Here is a 20,049-nt window from a genome sequence, read left to right as displayed (position 1 = left end):
GTTTCCTGACTCCATAGATCTGGGATTGAGCTTGAGATGTGAATGTCTAAGAAGTTCACGGTGATACTGTTTCTGTCATTTTGAGGTCAGATTTTAAGAAACCATAGCAATGTGTGTGAGTGTGAAATGAGACTAGGTATAGCTTTCCCTATATAGTTTTAAGTTTAATAAAATAGGAATTTTAAAATTGGAAAATGAAGTAACAAAAATTAAAAGCTAAGTGGTTTTGGTCAGAAGCAGCATGAAAACAAGAAAAATATGAGAAATTGTCACAGCCCAGAGAAGTCTAAAGAAACAGGATGGCTAAATGTGCCATCTTAGGTACAATAGCAGAAGAGAAAAAGTGCATTTGTTAAGAAGTAAACAAATATAAACCACAAATTTTGTTATAATAAAACATCAATATTGATTGCTTAATTATAATAAATGTATTACACTAATGAAAGATGTTAATGCTGGAAAACTATGCATGTAGCTCAGTGGTAGAGCGTGTACTTAGCATGTGGGAGTTCCTGAGTTCAGTCCCCAGTACCAATAACCATAATGATAAAGATAAAAGAAACTAGCCCTGGGTTATGTAGGAACTCTCTGAACTCTGTAATTTTTCCGTAAATGTAAAACTGTCCTTTAAAGCATCTACTTTTAAAAAGGAAACCAAATGAACACTTGGTAAAGGACAAAGGACACACACAGTTGTAAAGTTCTTGTACTGTGTGTGAGTGATATAAAATCATTAGAATATATGATGTGGTAAATCCTACCAAAAGACCCACTAAAATAACATAAAGATTTACAACTAAACATCGAAGGAGATCAAATGAAATCATTAAAAGTATTTAATCCATAAGAAGGCACAATGAAAGGAATATAGAACAAATAACAGTCACTGAGAGTAGGTCAAAACAACAAAAAAAGAAGATTCAAAATCACATTAAATGTAATTGTCTCAACAAGTGACTTAAAAGGGTTAGAATGAAGAGTAGACAAAAAGTAAGGCCCAAACTATATGCTCCTTGTAAGGAGGCAGTTAAAATAGAAAGATAGAAGTTTAAAAATAAAGGTCGGGAAAACATAGGTCATGCTCACACTAAATTCAAAAAATTCTGGAGTGATTGTATTAATATCAGACAAAGGAGCTTCCACAATAAAGAAAATCACCAGTGGTAAAGAGGAACATTTCATGATGACAAAGGAGGCAGTTCATCAAGAGGATATAACAATGCTCACTGTTTATAGACTTAAGTATACACCTTCAAAAATGTCTTCAGCAAAACGAAGTGGGGAGTTTCAGTCCAAATATTTGCTACTTCTTCAGCCTTTTTCACTTTCTCATCTTCTGTCTTCTGTTAGCCAATGAATTTTAGTTATAGTCCCATATGTCCTGGAGGTTCTGTTCAATAATTTCTCTGTTTTGCTCCTTGTTTATATTAATTTATATTCTATCTTGTTGTCTGATATTTTTCCCTCTGTTTTATCCATTCTGTTTTTTTATTGATTTTTTAAAAATAAATGACAGTGGAATGCATTAGAATTCTTGTTACACATATACAGCACAATTTTTCATATCTCCGGTTGTATGTAAAGTATGTTCACACCAATTTATGTCTTTATGCATGTACTTTGGATAATGATGCCCATGACATTCCACCATCCTTGCTAACCCCATGCCCCCTCCCTTCCCCTCCCACCCCTCTGCCCTATCTAGAGTTCATCTATTCCTCCCATGCTCCCCCTCTGTACTATGTCCTCCATTCTGCTTTTGATAGCTCTTCATTCTGCTTTTGACCAAAACCACTCGGTTTTTAATTTCGGTCATTATATTTTCCAATTCTAATATTTCTGTTTTATTAACTCAAAAAGTATATTAAGAAAGCTATACCTATTCTCATTTCACACTCACACACACTGTGAATAATTCCATGATGGTGGTTCTCTAAATTTGATCCCAAAATGACTGAAATAGCATCACTGGTGTATACTTTAGACATGAGGTGTCCTCCAAAAGCTCATATGTGAGACAATGCAAGAAGTTTAGAGATGAAATTATTGGATTGTGGGAGCCTTGACAGTGCTTTAATCAGTGCATTAATCCTCTGATAGGGATTAACAGGGTGGAACTGTAGAAAAGTAGGGGTGTGGCTGAAGGAGGTCTGTCACTGGGGAGCATGGCTTTGGGGTATGTACTTTGTTCCTGGTGACTGACTGGAGCTGTCTTTTTGCTGATTACCATGTACTGAACCTCGGTCTTCTTCCACACATTTCTGCCATGATCTTGTGCCTCCCCCTCAGGTCCACAGCAATGGAATCAGCCATCTCTGGACTGAGATCTAAAACCATAAACACCAAATAAATTTTTCCTCCTCTAAAATTGTTCTTTTCAGGTTTTCAGGACACAGCAGGAAGAAAAATAACTAACACATTGGGACTTTAAACATTCCCATCTCAAGCCCATCCCAGACCTATGGAGTCAGGGAATCTTGATTTTGGAACACAGCAGTCCATGATTCAACAGGCCCTCCTGATGATTCTCCTATAAGATAAAATTTGAATCCATTCTTCTGAGAAATTTATATTTAATATTTTCTTCAACATATCTTCATATCCTTACACACACACACACACACACACACACACACACACACACGGGTTACTGTTTATTTTATACCTTCAATTGGTTTAAATCCAGATTTTCCTCTGGAATCATTTTCCTTCTGCCTATAGAACCTGCTTTTAATATTTGTTTTATAAGACTGTTGTCCTTAACTAATTTTAGCCTTTTTATATCTGAAAACTTCTTGTTTCCCTCCATAATTGAATGATATTTTTTGTTAGTTATAGAACTATTAGTTGACAAGTTGGTTTGGAGGGCTTTTTGGTTTCTGTCTTATTTTTCAGGTAATCATGTTGCTCCACAGTCTTCTGACTTGCATTACTTATGACAAGAAGTCTGCTGTCTTCCTTATCTTTGTTCCTCTATGTGTCTTTTATCCTTGTCTTCCTTTAACATTGCTTTTATCACTGGTTTTCATCATTTTGGTTATGATATGGCTTGGTGAAGTATTCTTCAAGATGTTTGTACTGGGGTTCATTGAATTTCTTAGGTCTCTGGATATATATATTTTATCCAACTTAGAAAATTTCAACTAACATTATTTAATTATTTGTCCTTCCACTGCCTCCTCTCTCTTCTTCTTCAGAGACTACACACAGACACACACACACACACACACACACATACACACACACACTTATCAGTATTCAGTTAATGATATGAGGTAAACCTTCTGAATTTTTTTTTTGCGTTCTTTTATTCCATTTCTCTTTTTTCTAATCCTTTGTCCTATAAACTCCTGAGATACCTACATTTCCATCTCTGTCTCCTCAGTCCAAAGAAATGAGCAAACTGCACCAGGGCTCTTCTACCCTGCGCCACCGTCTAAAAATTGGAAACTTTCTCTAGGCAATAAGGTAGGACAATTATATTGTTCCCCTTGCTTGTTTTCTGATTCTCAGTGATCTTTATCCTTCATTACCTGATGTCAAATAGCTTAAAACCATGTCACATTTTGTTCATTTTTTCATTTTTTAGGTAAGAGGATAACTCTCATCCCTGTTGCTCCTCATTGATCACAAGTGAAGGTCCTCTTACTCATTTTTGAATAGCTATAGTTATCCTTCTACTATTTCCTCAAGCAAAAATTACAGAGAAGCAGGAAAAGTAACATGGGGCTGTTAGCAATTTTAAATGAAATGTTATCACAAACACTTGATCATCGTGTTTTTTGTCATTGTTCTGTGCCTTTGAGGGACATTTATTCTGATCATCCAGACAGATTAACATAGCTTGAAATTAAGCAACTTGTTTCTTCTCTTTTGCTTGATTATTGAATTTATTTCATTTATGCTCCATTGATATTCATCAGGAGATAGTATTTTCTTTTGCTGTTTAATTTTATATCCAGATGATTTTTCCCATTTAGGAGTCCAGATTTAAAAGAATCCTACAACCCACAAGGATGTTTATTACTTTAGCCCACCCACACTCCCTTAGGACTCTCACGTATTTTGAGAGAATTCTACACTTCACTCAACATGTGAAGATATTTATTTTGGCTTTCAGTGACCTTCCTCAATTCATCTAAATTTCAAAGTATTTGGCAGATATTCTTCATAGACTGTGGTTTAGGGAAGTAGCTGTTTCCCATTTTCACTACAAATAGAAATTTTCTTTTACATATTTCTTATTTTTTTCTCTTTTTCTTCCTTTCTTTTTTCTTTGTTGTTCTTTTGGATTGGTTTCAGTGAGGGTCATAAATTTCATCACTGAATTACCATCACTCACTAAAAACCTGCTAACAAAGCTACCTCTTATTTATCAAAGTCTGAAACCTCAGTCACTCAGTCACCTTGAGAAGTAGGGAAGGCACAAAAGGAGAGTAAGCTAACTTTTGATTATTTAAAATAATTTCTCTTATATTAATCTAGTCTCACAGTCACTTAAACACTGTCTGGGCTTTTATCATTGCATTCTTGCTTATAGAAATATTCCTTTTATATATTATTAAAACCTTCACTTTAGAAAGAATGTTCACATTTACAATATGAGATGCAAATCCTAGTTTGGATGTCACCTTTTCATGGTTTAATTATTTTGAAGTTTAATTTTACATATGTAAAATTACAATCTACTCTCCCATGGCACTCCTAACTCTTTCATCTTACTCTAATTTCTATTTTTTTTTCCATAGAATTTATGGTAAAATCCCTATATACTAGGGAGTTAGGTATACTATACTATATATCAGAATTATATAATAATTACAGAGTATATAACACATATATACTCTCTTTTATGATACATAATTCTACTATGTGTTTCTAATATATGATATAGCTTCCTTTTATTATGTTTATTTTCTGTCTTTTTTTAAATTGTTGGAATGTAAGCTCGTGGAAGCAGAAAATCTTCATAGTTTTGTAATACTGTTTTGTTCACTTACAACAAGCTTGACATTTACTAGATTTTAATACATATTTTTTCAATTAATAAATAAAAATACCAAAAAAAGATAAGCCATGTGTGACATGTAATGGAGCAGGAGAAACAAAATAAATTAAAAATGGAACTGATTATTGCATTTGCTGTTTTTTGGTATAAAGACAAAAATGTGATATTACAAAATCTCACTTTTGATATAGATTAAAAATGATCTTTAACCTAGCATTAAACTAAAGAATCAGAGCAAACAACCTTCTTAATTATCTCCTACTCTTTATATTCATCTTTCTTTTACAGAAATATTCTCACTAAAGGGTTGCTTTACTAATGAACATATCCCCTGTTCAAATGTGAATTGTATTCATCTTTGCTTCAGGATAAAGTACTGACTTTTTGGTGGCATTCAAAATCATTTTCAATCTAATCCTGATTTATTCTTGTCTCTCTACAGTTTTCTAAATATTTAACTTCAAGGTTATATACTTATTGGGTAAAAGGTTTATCAGAGCTTTTGTCTTCTTGTCTTTAATTTACATAATCCCCTTTGTCTTAGTCAGCTAGGGCTGCCATAACAAAATACCACAGACTAGATGAATTAAACTATGGACATTTATTTTCCTACAGTTATGGAGGCTGGAAAATCCAAGATCAAGGTTCTAACAAGGTTTGGTTTCTGGTGAGGGCATTCTTCCTGTCTTACAGACAGCTACCTTCACATTGTGTCCTTACATGAGAGAGAGGTCTGATCTTTACATCATTTATTTAATCTATCTATCTATCTATCTATCTATCTATCTATCTATCTATCTATTTATTTATTAGTTATATATGACAGCAGAATGCATTACAATTCTTATTACACATATAGAGTACAATTTTTCATATCTCTGGTTGTATACACAGTATATTCACACCAATTCATGTCTTCATACCTGTACTTTGGATAATAATGATCATTACATCCCACCATCATTAATAACCCCATGCCCCCCTTCTTTTCCCTCCAACAACTCGGCTACATCTTTTATAAGTGCACTAATGCTGATGGTTCAGCGTTAAAACCCTTAAAACATCACAAAACTTTAATACTTTTCTTCAATACAGTCAGATGGTGAGCGTAGGTGGGACTTCAACAAATGAGTTTTGATGAAATTCTCTACACAGCAAAATAAATCATTAACAGCATGAAGAGAACAACTGTAGAACAGGAGAAAATACTTGCCAGTAACCCCTCTGATAGGGGATTAATAATCAGAATATACAAAGAACTCAAAAACTTCACACACACACACACACACACACACACACACACACTCACAAATAACCCAATAAATAATGGGGAAAAAAAACTAAACAGAAATTTCTCAAAAAAAAAAAACATAAAAGGCCAACAAATATCTGAAAAAAAAATGTTCAACATCTCTGGCAATCAAATGCAAATCAAAGCTCCACTAAGATTTCGTCTCACTCTAGTCAGAATGGCAGTGATCAAGAAGACAAACAACAATAAACACTGGTGAGATTATGAGTAGAAAAACACACTTGTACATTGTTGATGGGACTACAGACCAGCAACCACTCTGCAAAGCACTATGGAGATTCCTCAGAAAGCTAGAGATGGAACCACCATTTGATCCAGCTATCCCACTCCTGGGTATTTTCCCAAAAGATCTAAAATCAGCATACCAAAGTGATACAGCCACGTCAATATTTATAACATCACAATTCTCAATAGCTAAATTATGTAATCAATACAGGTGCCCACCAATAGATGAATGGATTAAGAAATTGTGATACACACATACCACACACACACACACACACACACACACACACACACACATACACACAGTGGAGTTCTGCTCATCCATAAAGAAGAATGAAAACATGGCATTTGCTGGTGAAAGAATAGAAATGGTAAACACCATGCTAACTGATTAGAAAACCAAGGGTCTAATATTTTCTCTCATATGTGGAATCTAGAGTAAAATAAAAGTAAGGAGGAGGGAAGAGTAAGATGTCATAAAGATATAGGGAAGACAAATAGTACAGAAGAAGATCAAGTGGCAGAGTGAAGGGGTTAGACACAATGCAGAAAAAATATTTTAAAGTCATAATATGTGCATATATAAATATACTACAGAGAATTTCACCTTCCTATGTAAGAACCAATCAAATAACAATAAATGAGCAAAAGGAAGTCTAGCAGAGAAGAGGAAGGAGAATGGGAAAGGAGAGGAAGGAAAACTGAAATAAAATTCCTTGCCTGTGTGGGATAAGCCTGAGTATTAAGTATAGCTATAAAGCTCTAATAGAAAAAAAAATGAATTGTCAGTTCAAAACACTTGTCTAACATTATTGTTTTTGATTTAATGATGTGTTTGTTTACAATCTCTTTCAAAAATAATTCACATATCGCTCACTTTTTTAAAAATTTTTCTGAATCCCTATGAGAATCATCAGAGGCATTAACTACAGCCTGACATTTCTAATATTTGTATATTATTTATCACTTGTGATGTTTAACCTTTAAAGTATTTGTACTCTTTCACTGTAACAAAATTTTAAGGTACTTCATGTCAGAGACTATATCATTTATCTTCAAGTACCTAGAATGGATTCAATAAATTTATGTCAATTTTGTTTCATAGCTCTCAATAATCTTAAAGCAATTGCATGTGTAGTAACTAATTAATAACTCATTTGATTATAGTAATAGGAAATGCTAATCCTATTGCAAAGATGAAACAAAAACTAAGACAGGTAACTTTTCCAAAATAATGTAATAGCAATGGCATTAAGTCTAACCTCTAAGGTTGGTTCCTTATTCAGATCTTTTTCTCCAACATTTACAAAATTATGCTTAATATAACATTTTTTTGTTAACTATTTCTTGATGCATTCAAAAACTAAATAAATAAGCTCTTTCTCCCACTGTAGGTAGACTGATCCCTAGTAAATGCTAATTGGAAAAAACTGTGGCAGAAGTCATTATCACTTGTCTTTATATATAATGTCTCCGAGTCATCACTCAATGTCATATTAGTACTTGGGGTGCTCATAGAGACTCACAGCCACTCCAGAATCCTGTGCACTTACCACAGGGCTCATGACACACAGCTTCCCTCCCTTCAGGATAAGCAGTTGACTTTGAGGCCTGCATTTCTGGGCTTTTTAGACAAAAAACCTACCTCTGTGTTGATTGTGCAACAAATTCTCATATCCTCAACCTGACAATGGGCCTCAGGTCAGGGAGAATATCAGTAGTAGGCACCACTTTCCAGGACTCCTAGGAGTAAGAGGCTCTGGGTGAGCATTGATGGGCTTGACCCCTGAACGGATGATCTCCACGGATTAAACTCCTTTGCACTCCTGTACTCTGGACTTGATCATTTTGGAAAAACCTGCCAGATCCATTGCAAATGCTGGTATCTACTTCTAGCCCAGAATTTAGCCCTAAAGGAACACTTTATACAAAGAAATATACTATCCTTTAACTTTTATGATCACAAAGACTTTTACTTCAAAGAGAGCTGGCCATGAACCTCAGAACCATTCTAAGTATTAGTGTGAACTTGGGCAAAAGAATTTCTCTGGGATTAGTTTCATTTATAAAATGAGGATAATTTTATAGTAAATAGTTGAACCAGGTTTAGAGATAACGTACTTAAAGATACCAAAATGTTGCCTTAAATAGGAGGCAGACAATACAGAGCTATTACCCAGAAAGGTTGTGAAATTCTTCTACTTTGAGTAACTTCAAATGGTAATAAAAAAATTTTATAAGTTTGTGGTTAATAGGACTAAAATATTAGGTCACAATTTAATAAGTTAACCTTATATGCTCAAAATGCAAATGTCACTAAGGCATGTTTGGACTAAATTTGGGGTGCATAGCCCACTTGTGGCCACAAGAATTACCCTATCATCTAACAGCAGCTATTCCCCCTGCCCCTAGATCCAGAGGTTAACTTCAAAAGTTAGCAATTTAACTGTTAACAGTTAAATGCCCTCAACTGGAAACCTTTAGCTAGCTCTTGAATATAATCCAAAGAGAAAAATGGAGGCATGTATGTTGATTGCTCTTTAATATTCCCAAAGTCTTAAGTATTAAACCAAAAGCCATAGTATTTATATGTGAGATCCCACAGACAAAGTACAAGTTGCATCGAGATAGGATGCCTCCCTCCCAGTTCTAGTTCTTCTCCCTATTTTTCTGAAGAGAGGAACAAAGAACCCAGTTTCTCTGGGCATCAGCTACACAAGGCCAGGATTATTACACACATCTGTCCTCAGCTGTGTGGTCAGCGATGAGATGTTGGTAGCTTGGAATCAGTAATGAAGCATATTTAAACTACGAAATGGGCATACACCACAAATCAGGGCATTTTATTAGGAGACACAGGAATTGTTAAATATCTATCAGCACAACTATCAGGTATGGCAATATAGCCTTACTCCCTGTAGTTATACCATGCTGAGAATGCTTAACAAATACAGAATCTCAAAGGCAGACTGTGACTGACCTTTAATATGGATGAGAGGAGAAGGAATCAGTATAATATTACATTCTCTGTAATGCTATATCTTTTGGATCCTGGAAGTGTATTTACTTAATGGTTCTGTCAAAAAAATAAAAGGTTAACCACCCCCCGCCCCCGAAAAAAAAAATTCAATGCCGCTGACAGATGAATGGAATAAAACAAACACAAACTTTGCAAAGGAGGCCCACACATCACTCCAGACCTCTTTGGTCTGGCTCTCAGGCTGGAAATCTCACAGACTGGGGCTGGCAACGAAGATTTCCAATGTGTCTTGGGTTTGGCTCCGTCAAGAACACCACAAGCTGGGTTCACTTCTGTGGTATTGCTTTACTTCCGAGTCCACAAGAACCGTGCAGTAAAAGGATCAGGCAAACAAAACAAAGAACATGAAAAGGAAAACAGGAAGGGAATTTGACCAATGACTGCAACCCTCAGCCAGGATCTGGTTTGATTTTCGTGGCAAGGGCTCTCATGGCGTTTAGACCAACTCAAGCTTACCCCTTTCCTTTTCATCTCCTCAACATTCCACTCAGCAAGATTTTAACAGAGATGCAGAGCTGATGCCATGAATTTATTATTTTGGCTGGTGTCTGATTCTCTGAGGAACACTGGCAAAAGACCATGAACCTGCGTTTGGCGCCCATCAACTTGGCAAAATGAAGACCTTCAACTTGGAGTGAAAGCAGAGTTGGTGTTTCCCAGGCATCTGGGTTCAGAACGTATACAGCACTTTATTTGCTCCCTGAAGATCATCTGTTCTCTTGAAATGCAATCTTAAAAAATAATCCAGGGACAACCCTGTGAGCTCATTCTGTCTGTGCTAAGGATGCTCACCCCAGAGGAGGAGGGACATTCAATGAAGCAGACAGGCAGGAGTCCATGACGGCTCAGGAAGTCATTCCCATTCCTTCCCAGTCAAAGGGTCTTTCCAATGCAGCATGCAATCCTAAAGTCACAATTATTTCACCACAATATAAGAGAGAAAAAACAAGGTGAAACTGAATGGGGGCAGGTGGCAAAGACAGTGAATCACCAAATTGGGAGATGTGCAGGATTAGCCACCAGCTGTTTCTTTAGGCCCATCAAAAGTTCAAAACTGCCTGGCTGTGGCTCCACCCAGGATCCCCTTTACATTCACTGCACAGCACAGAGTTTGGCTTTCTGGCCTCTAGGGAAGTTCCTACTGTGCCTTTTATCCACAGATTGCCTTTGAATATGTGTGCAACATTAGCCTGCTTGGAACTGTACACATATTCATTGTTGTTGAAAAGTGTGAGTTAGAGAAATGGAGATAACCAGGAAGTCTCTCTTTCAAGACCAGAGAACAATCATAAGTATCTGCTTTGAATCCTAAACTACCTCAACCTCTGCCTAATCAAATGGAAAAGTAAGGTAGTAGGCTCTTAGAGGAGGGAGTGGGAAAATTAGGTCACACACCATGGCTTACTCTACAGTTGGTCATTGACCTTTTCTAGCAGAGCCAATTTACTTACAAATACTAATGAAGATAGGGTCGACTCCAGTGGTCATATCCTTGGATTCACAATTCAATCTCCTGCCCCCACCACTTTTTCACTTGGCTAGTTACTTAGAGGTGAACCCTCAATCCCCATAAGGACAAAATGAGAATAATGACAACAGATTGATTTGTTGTGATGATATAAGCAAGTTAGTGCCTATAAAACATTCAGTCCAAAGTTTGTCCCTCACAAAGCAGTTTTTCTTACTTTTGTTATTACTAAATCTATTAAATTAAGCACATTTTATATGTGGGAAATGAGGCAACTTCTCTTCTAGGGAGACAGGAAGAACTTTTTCTTAATTGCTTTTTCAGAAAAGAGGCCTAACAAATTCCCCACAGTAACTGGTTCTGTTTACTGAACACTTACTGATATTTTTGAAAGCCTACTATGTGCAAGCACAAGCCTAACCCTAAGGATATGAAAATGAGTTAGACACCATCACTAGAGAATATTCTCAGAGCCAGATGGTACAGCCTATCAGCTCATCCCTGTATGTCACTCAAGGCAAGAGGCAATGAGCTGGAGCAATGACCAGGGTCAATGGCAGCACAACACGCTTTCTAAAGTTATTGCTCTGAATCATCATGTCATTTTTACATCTCTGTGGCCAAATGACCTGAAGTTGTACTAAAGTCAGCTTGTTCTGGAAGGCTTACACACCTGTTGTGTTGGAGCAGAGCACAATGAGGGCTGACCTCTCTGGGTGCTAGGTTCCTAGAAATGCCCTGCAACCTGCTTTATCATCATGAATAAGTTTTTACTCACATTTCTCCTCGATTCAGTTGTTTTATCTATAAAATCAAAACAACCCAAGCACTACCTCTTGCAGCCACTATAAAAAATAGATGAGAAAATACACATAAAGTCCTTAGGGAAGCAGTTGATATGGGAGAAGTTCTTGATCCATATTACTAACAAAAAATAATAACTCCACAAAAGATTATTTAAAATTCATAACTATAAATCTACTTCACAATGAAAACTATAGGTATGTTCAACTTTTACTCATAAAGCAAATAGAATCTTCAAATACCTTCTAATAGTTAATAGTTTTTCAAGCTGTTTTTCTCAGCCTTAGAATAAGAATTCTAATTCTATCTACACAAGAATCACCTGGGAAGATCCATAAGCACTCATTCCTACATTTTACTATAGACATTCTGATTAATTTCTCTGGGATTGGATCCCAGCTCTGAATATTTCTAAAAATCCTTCCAAGTGAAGAGATGTTACAGTTAGAGTTGAGAATGACTTAAGTTAGAAAAATGACAAGCACAAGTCTATCCTTACTAAGTTGGGCCTGCATGTTATTTTGAAAAATTTTAACATGCCTATATCAGAATACCAATTTTCTGATATAGGCATGTTAAAATATTCATGTCTAAATTATTCTTCTCTCAGAAAATACTAAAGATGTAGGTTTTTCAGGCTGGCATCTTCATTTCTATAATCATTTCTTAGGTAGTTGAGTAACAATAGTACTACTACTACCATCAAAATGGTAATCGCTACCATTTCCTTGTACTTTTTATCTTTTTTGTATTGAATGTATGTCACCTCCAAAATGCATATCTTGAAGCTTTAATACCCAGTATATGGTGTCTGAAGATAAGGCTTTGGATTAGATGAGTGATGAGGCAGGGACCCCATGATAGGGATTCCTGTTCTTGCAACCTATGAGAAACCAGAGCTCTTTCTCTCTCAGCCAAAGGACATGGTGAGAAAGCAGCCATCTGCAAGTCAAGAAGAAGGACCTCACCAGAACCTAACCATATGACACCCTGATCTCAGATCTGTAGCCTCCAGAACTGTGAGAAATAGACTTCTGTTATTAATCCACCCAAGACACAGTATTTCAATATAAAGCCTAAAAGATGGTGTCTCTCACTAAATTAGAATACTAAATATATCACCTCATTTAATCATTTTAACAACCTTACTTAAGCTTGGATATTTATAGCTAAATAAGCTCTCTGGTAAGGTGACTAATAGCCCTGGACTAAGACATACTAGGTCTGAGCCTCTGTCCACACTGATAGCAAGAACAGGTGTGTGGTACTGAACTCCTCTAAGCTTTTTATTACTGAGATGAGAATTAAAGATGATAATGGGCATAAGGCACGACTGATAGCTCTGCTGAGTTCACTAGCCATAACAACAATAGCATTATTATACTGAGACACAAAAGGGTTAATTATATTACCTAAATTTACTCAGCTTCTGAAGAATGCAGCACGTGTACAACAAACTCTCTGCCTTTCCTTTTCAACAAAACTGTTATGGGACTATAGAATTCCTTCTAATTAGACCATCTGCTTAAATCTGGCTATCATTGGTGAAGGTCACTTATGTAGAATTCATTTTTCCATTATTTTTATAGCTTCATCTCCAAAATAGTTTCCCAAGGCATGCAATTCTGTTTGGGAAACACAATAAACCAAAGACAGAAAATAAGATGTTAAGAACACATCAGTTGTGCCTATGAAATTTTCTAATCAGTTCCACAAAACCTGCATGCATTTTATAGCTTGGGTTTACTATGGACATGTCTCTTTTACTTCATTATGATCAATCTCATCGCCATGGAAGCCAACTCCCTTACTTTCTCTCTGAATGTAGATCCTATCTTTAGATTTTAAAGCTGTGTGAATTCAAAGTTGCAGAAAGACTAAAGAGTTACAATTCTTCATTATATGCTGTGCCCATCTCACACAGATTTTTAGATACACAGGTGCTGAATTCTTTGAGATTTTAAATAAGAAATCTAGACTAAGTCAAGGTGAGACTTATTTGAATGAATATTGTAATGTACCTTATGACTTCATCAAGTTATGACCTACTTTTCTCAACATTTCTTTGATACACTTTCTTTATAATGACCGTGATGAGGTATACTTTTTCTAAACTCTGGAGTGTTAACATGATCTAGAATCCCACTTTTGGGAGCCATCTTTCTTGGCAAGGAGAGAATTTGGCTTGTAATTCTCAAAACAAGCCATACAATAACAAACCCCTAACCTTAGTGGCTGAATCTATTTCTCACTTGTATTACCTGTCCAACACAGGTCAGTATGGCTCTATTTCACACAGCCATGAACCTAACATCTTTATATATTGTCATCTCAATATCTTAGACTGGAAATGACAAATATACCCTTCCCCTTGGCCAGAACTAGCCATGGTACCCTAACTAAATGCAGGGGACTGGGAAATCTTCCATGTTCCTAGAAAGAAGAAGAGAATGAGATAAACTGAGTAACAGTACTTTGTCACAGATCCAAAATAACCTAAGTTGTATAGTGAATCCCAACACTGAGTAAATAAAAGATACTAAAATCTTGGTTTATACCTTACTCAGGTTGTATACCTATTTGTTTTCCTTTGCTGAAATACAAATTTCCATAGCCCAATTTAAGCCACTGGATAATGTGATACTGAATATGCTCTGAGAAAGTTTTTCTATTATGTGCTCAATATCTTTGCCCAAAAGAAAAAAAAAAACAATTTGCAACATCTAACAATAAAATTTCGACAACCACCATAGTTCTCCATTGGTAAGCTAAACTTTGGTCAAGTCATTCAATCAAATGTCTGCCCTTCATAAAGGACCCTATAGGCATAGCTGCTGTACATTATGCTGGAAGCTTACCAGTTATTTGCAAGCTTTCAGAGCCTCCATTTTTAAACCACAGCTTGGCCATCTCCCAAGAGAAGCCGTATGCGCTGCCATAACCTCAAATCCATGCACTCCTCCTGCATGGTAAGCAAAAGTCACTGTGTGGCCAATGCATTGTTCAGACAGTGGGTCATATGGATACCTGAGGGCTGCAGGTAGCACCCAGGGTTCTTCAGGCGTATTGTAAATGACAGAAGAGTGAGGACAGTTGCCAAAGCATTGCTTCTACCAATGCTCAAATCCATCTTGTCATTGAGATTTGACATCAGATCTTCTGTTGGCTTTCTAGAGACAGTTTCTGTAAGCATCAAAGTCCCAAAATGGACAGGAAACCACCATAGAAATTTTACAAAAACAAGCAGAAAAGTGGTCAGAGAGCCAAACACAAGTTGAAAAACCAACAAACATGTCCAATGTGGGCAAGCTGTGGTCTTCAGTAGAGGAGGATGGTGGCTGCTCCTTCTTTCCCCTCCAAGGAGTGTCTTATAGGACTTCGACTTCAGCAGCTAACAATGGCTATTTTCCATAGAACCCATCAAAAAATTTATATTCAATTAGTTTCAGCTAATAAAGGATATTGAATTTAAAAAAAATGTTGCAAATTAAAAACTACCCTGAAATAAACCAGAAGAACTAATTCTTAGGCCTTATAAAAATGCAAGTGGTTCCTTTGTCGCTGTTTTACAAAGAAATAGTACACATTATCACACAAGGACTGAAAGGAGCTCCAATTTGCAATGCCTTATTTACCTCCTACGTCAGGGAAATTCTAAGTGCCTTAGATTCCCCCTCCTTATTCCCATAGAAGAGTTGTTTTTATTCCATCCACCCACAGGAAATGTCTACAGCCTCATTAACCCAAACTACTAAAGGTTGTTCAACAAATGAGCCCATGCTTGTCTCGCTCCTGAAATCCAGCTGTGCTTACAGGAACCGGGGACCCTGAAGTGCAAGGATTTTGACCTTCTGCTTCCTAGAAGCCCTGTGTGGGCCACCCACTCTGTCAAGTGTACATAAAAATCTTGACTCTTGAAATCACTTTTTCAGCCTCTAAAGTGCCGGTGTGCCCCTGAGACTTCTGTCCTCTTTCCACAGCACAGACTCTCAATGGATGATGTCATTTATTGCCTTGTTTCTATTATGCTTTGTTGGGTCATCTGTACGTTCCTGATGCTCAAAATCTTGGAAATGTCCCCAACTGAACTGAACATCTGCCCATCACTGTAAACATATTTCACCACCAGGTGTCCTGGCCAGAAATCTGACCATTATCCGTGACTCCTCCTCACCACCTTTAATCAATTAACTCTCTAAATTCCTCCCCTATGTATACAGTTCTGGGTCTCCAGTGTTATTACTGCAAGTGTCTAATCATTCTCCCTGCCTCCGGTCTTATCCCTTTATGACCATTTTCCACACTGATGCTAAAAATTGTCTTCCCCAAATGCAAATCTCACTATTCACTTGCTTAGAACTCTTCCATGTGTTCCTTTTACCCTCTTAATGTAATATATATTACAGCAACCTTTATGGTTTGGCTGCTACTAATTTCTCATCCGCTTCACTTAGCAAAACTACATCCCCTGTGTTTCAGACACACTCAGATATCCACTTCAGCTAATATACCATATTTGTCCTGTTCACCGGCTCTTGTTCTAAACTATTCTCTCAAAATATCTTTTAGGTCCCTTTTTAATACTATCTGTAATCCCCATCAAACTTCTCCAACTTCATCTGAATAACCCTCCTAATATTTTAGATTGTCAATGAAACAAGGTGCAAGATTCCTTGAGTATAATGTAGATTATTATTCCTCATAGACTTTTTGTTCTATCTGCTCCCCTGCTTCTGGAATTTCCCAAAGGCAATTAGATCTTTACCATATTTTGCCTTAATAGACCTAAGTAGACCCATAGAATTCTGCAGTTTGTTCTTAAGATATATTACAACTGACTATCAGTGTTATGCCCACACTAGTTACCTAACTCCATGAATGCAAAGACTGTGGGTATCCTGCCAATGCTGGATCCCCAGAGTCTGTAACAGTAGACCCTCTGGGTCTACCTATGGGGTCTGCTATTAAGAGGTCTACGATAAATATTTGTTGAGAGAACATTAAATGAAATAGGGAGGGGGTTTTGACATTCTCCAAGTCCTGTGGAAGAGATATCCACTTGTTTTAAAGAAAGGAGGTAGAGAAATAGTCAGCTTATGAAACCTTTCTCTTTTCTCTCTTAGTGTACTGTGCAGTAGCATCACATCAGGATAGTCACAGCTCCTGTTGGTCCCATCCCTGGAGGCTCCATCCAAAGTGAACATTTTCTTGGCCTTCCAGTTAAAAGAAGTACAACCTATTGCTTAAGGAAGTATATTCCAGGAAGAATTTAGTTCACATTGTGTCAAATACCAAATTTAAATATAACTTAGGAAAATATACTATGAAAACAGCATAAAAGTCATCATTGTCCATTTTCAGATAGTTGCAATATCCTCTCAGATATTTGTTGTCTTCTTTCTGCCTAATCACCAAACTTAGGTGTTCCTTGGAGAGCACCATTCATAGCAGAGGCTGTCCTTAGTCACCATGCTCTGTTTCATCTTTTCCACACATCCGTATATACACATATGAGTGACAAGTCTATATCTTCAGCCCTACATTTTGGCCCAAGTACCTCTGGATATCTCAGATCAAATGCCTATAGACAGCTGCATAACAACATATCTTCAAGGAACTTATCTCTAGCAGTGAATCTCCTGCTTTTCCTTCTGAGGTCTATCCCTACTCCCAGGCCCAAGTCTTGGGAGGCACTCTTGGCAACTTCCTTCCCTCCCCTGCTAGAAGTGATCATTTACACAGCAGCCATATCTTACAGAGGTTTTGGTGTTTTTATGCTTCCTTGGATATGGAATTTTCCACCCACAATTGGATCTTTATCATTTTTTTTGCCTTAATAGACCTAAATAGACCCTTAGAATTTTTGTCTTAAATTCTGCAATAGCTAATTGGTCTCTCCATTTTTAGGTTTGCCCATTTCCTGTGTTTTCTACCATTTTCCTCACATCTGCCAGACCCATCTAAACCTAACTCTTCACCTGACGGCTTCACTCTACTCTCCCCTGCTGAAAATCTCCAGTGGCTCTCTTCCATGGCTGTCATCCTTGGTTATTCATCAGAACTTTTCAGTCAATACTGAAATACTTAATGGGGGGAGTAAATAGGATCAAAGCATATTATTTGCATGTATGAGTATGCCACAATGAAGCCCATTCTTCTGTATAGTTAAAATCCACTAATAAAAATAACATTACCAATTGACATCCAATTCAGTCAACGGAATCCTAATCTCAAAGCCAGGGGGCCTGAGCATCTGCAACTCTGATGAACATTCAGAGCTAAAGACCACAGGATGACTTGTGATTTTTCCCCAAGAAGTCCCTATCCAATCCTATTTCTCACCGACTACCATATCGTATCACACTCTGAGTGCTCCCATGATGAACACCATGCACTCATTCCGTGCACACTCTGCCCACTCGGATTTCCGATGTTCCTCTGTTCTTCCATTCAGGCTGTCCTACCTGCCTTTTGACTCCACCTAAACTTTACAGAATCAGCTGAGGCATCATCTCTTCCAAGGAGCCTCTCTGAATTCTTATCTTCTCCACAACTCCCCTCTTCCAGGTTCAGATACCAGATATGTTCACAACTGCTCTTCGGTTTTTCCATAGCAACCCAGCCTCTATCACTACTTGGAAAATCATATATTCATATGGGTGCTTCCCCCACTAGACAGTGATACTCTTGAAGACAAGGGTCTGGCCTCCGTGTCCAGAAGGTCAGAGGCTATCATGATTGAGTCAGGCACATGCAAAGGCTATGGTATGACATAAAGCCCAGAGCCATCTGTTCACAGTAGTGATTTGGGGTGGGAAATCTGAAGATTATCTCAAAAAGCCCTTTGGGGGGGGCAGTGAGAGTTCAAGTCCTTCTATTGCTATATCTCTGGAGCGGTTTTGGATTTTTTTTGTTGTTGTTTGTTATTTGTTTGTTTTTTAAAACCATACGAGTAATGGAAGCCAAGTTTCATGTCAAGGAACACAGGTTCAATGTGTGATATTTGAAACTAAAGATTAGAAAGCAACCTCAGATGTACTCTGATTTAGGATCTAACTGTTCACTTGGTCTTGGCTTCTGAAAGTGATTAAGGGTATGGATGAAGATTAGAGGACAGATATTATAATGTAAAGATGTGTGTGTGTGTGTGTGTGTGTGTGTGTGTGTGTGTGTGTGTGTTAGAGAGAGAGAGAGATTCCTAGTTAGTATAGATAATGAAGAGTCTCCCTTTCACCAAATTTTAGTGCCCTCTGAGCCCTTTTCTCTACTAGGCCTCATGTCTCTGACTGTAAAACCTGCCTACTGTCCACACAAGTGAATTCATCCACCCCTGCCCCTCAAGTCTTGAACAAATAAATACGAATCTAGGTTATAGCATCATGAGGTTGCAACCCCAGGGATGAATGAGTTCAATTCTGTTAAGTTTCTGCCTAAGAAAGCTCAAGGATGCCAACAAAATTTACTGTTCTTTCCAGCAGGCATGTCTCTCAGGCCCTAAGGGAGAATGGAAATTGATCTTCGATCAGCACTAATGAGCCACCTAGGTAAATTCCACATGAACTAAACCTCTTTGCCTTTGCACACTTTTTATAAATATCCACTTCCCTGTTTCTGCTCAAATCCCCAATATTCCCCCTCTCTACTCCCTCATTCTTACCTTAAAAGGCTTACTATTACTCTGCACAAATTGAAGTTGAGTTCAGCTCACACTGGACCATCTTCCCTATTACAATAATTGGTTTCTGATTAAGATCTGTCCTTACTGCTTTAATTAGGGTCTGGTTTTGTTTCTCTTTGACAGCATCCTTGGCAATATATATTCTATCGTCTGACATCCTGGTGGATCTGATTCCTGAAGTTCATGTGGCACTTAATGGGATGAGAATCTCCAGAAAAAGGTCCATGGACAAGAGGAGGATCAAACCCACCATGTGATTGTTGGAGAAAAATACCTTAAACAAAGGTATTAGGGATGATATGTTTTAACAGAAGAGTACTTCTTAATGGGGGGAGGGAGTGGATAGGATCAAAGTATATTATTTGCATGTAAGAATATGCCACAATGAAGCCCCTTATTCTGTATAGTTAAAATCCACTAATAAAAATAATATTTCCAATGAACATATTCCCTCAATTGAACATTTTTGAAGAAATATTCTTCACAGTAAGAATTTTTAAATAAGGAGGTTCTT

General features: G+C 37.2%; 1 protein-coding gene across 1 annotated transcript in view; it reads right to left on the bottom strand.

The window, feature by feature from the left end:
- Positions 1-20,049, bottom strand: part of C7H8orf34 (chromosome 7 C8orf34 homolog) — a 499,329-nt gene that overhangs the window by 90,029 nt on the left and 389,251 nt on the right. The window lies entirely within an intron of this gene.

Source organism: Ictidomys tridecemlineatus, chromosome 7 (genome assembly GCF_052094955.1).
Source record: "Ictidomys tridecemlineatus isolate mIctTri1 chromosome 7, mIctTri1.hap1, whole genome shotgun sequence".
In the NCBI taxonomy this organism is placed as follows: Eukaryota; Metazoa; Chordata; class Mammalia; order Rodentia; family Sciuridae; genus Ictidomys; species Ictidomys tridecemlineatus.
The sequence above is the reverse complement of the archived record's forward strand: the minus strand, read 5'-3'. Positions and strand labels throughout refer to the sequence as shown.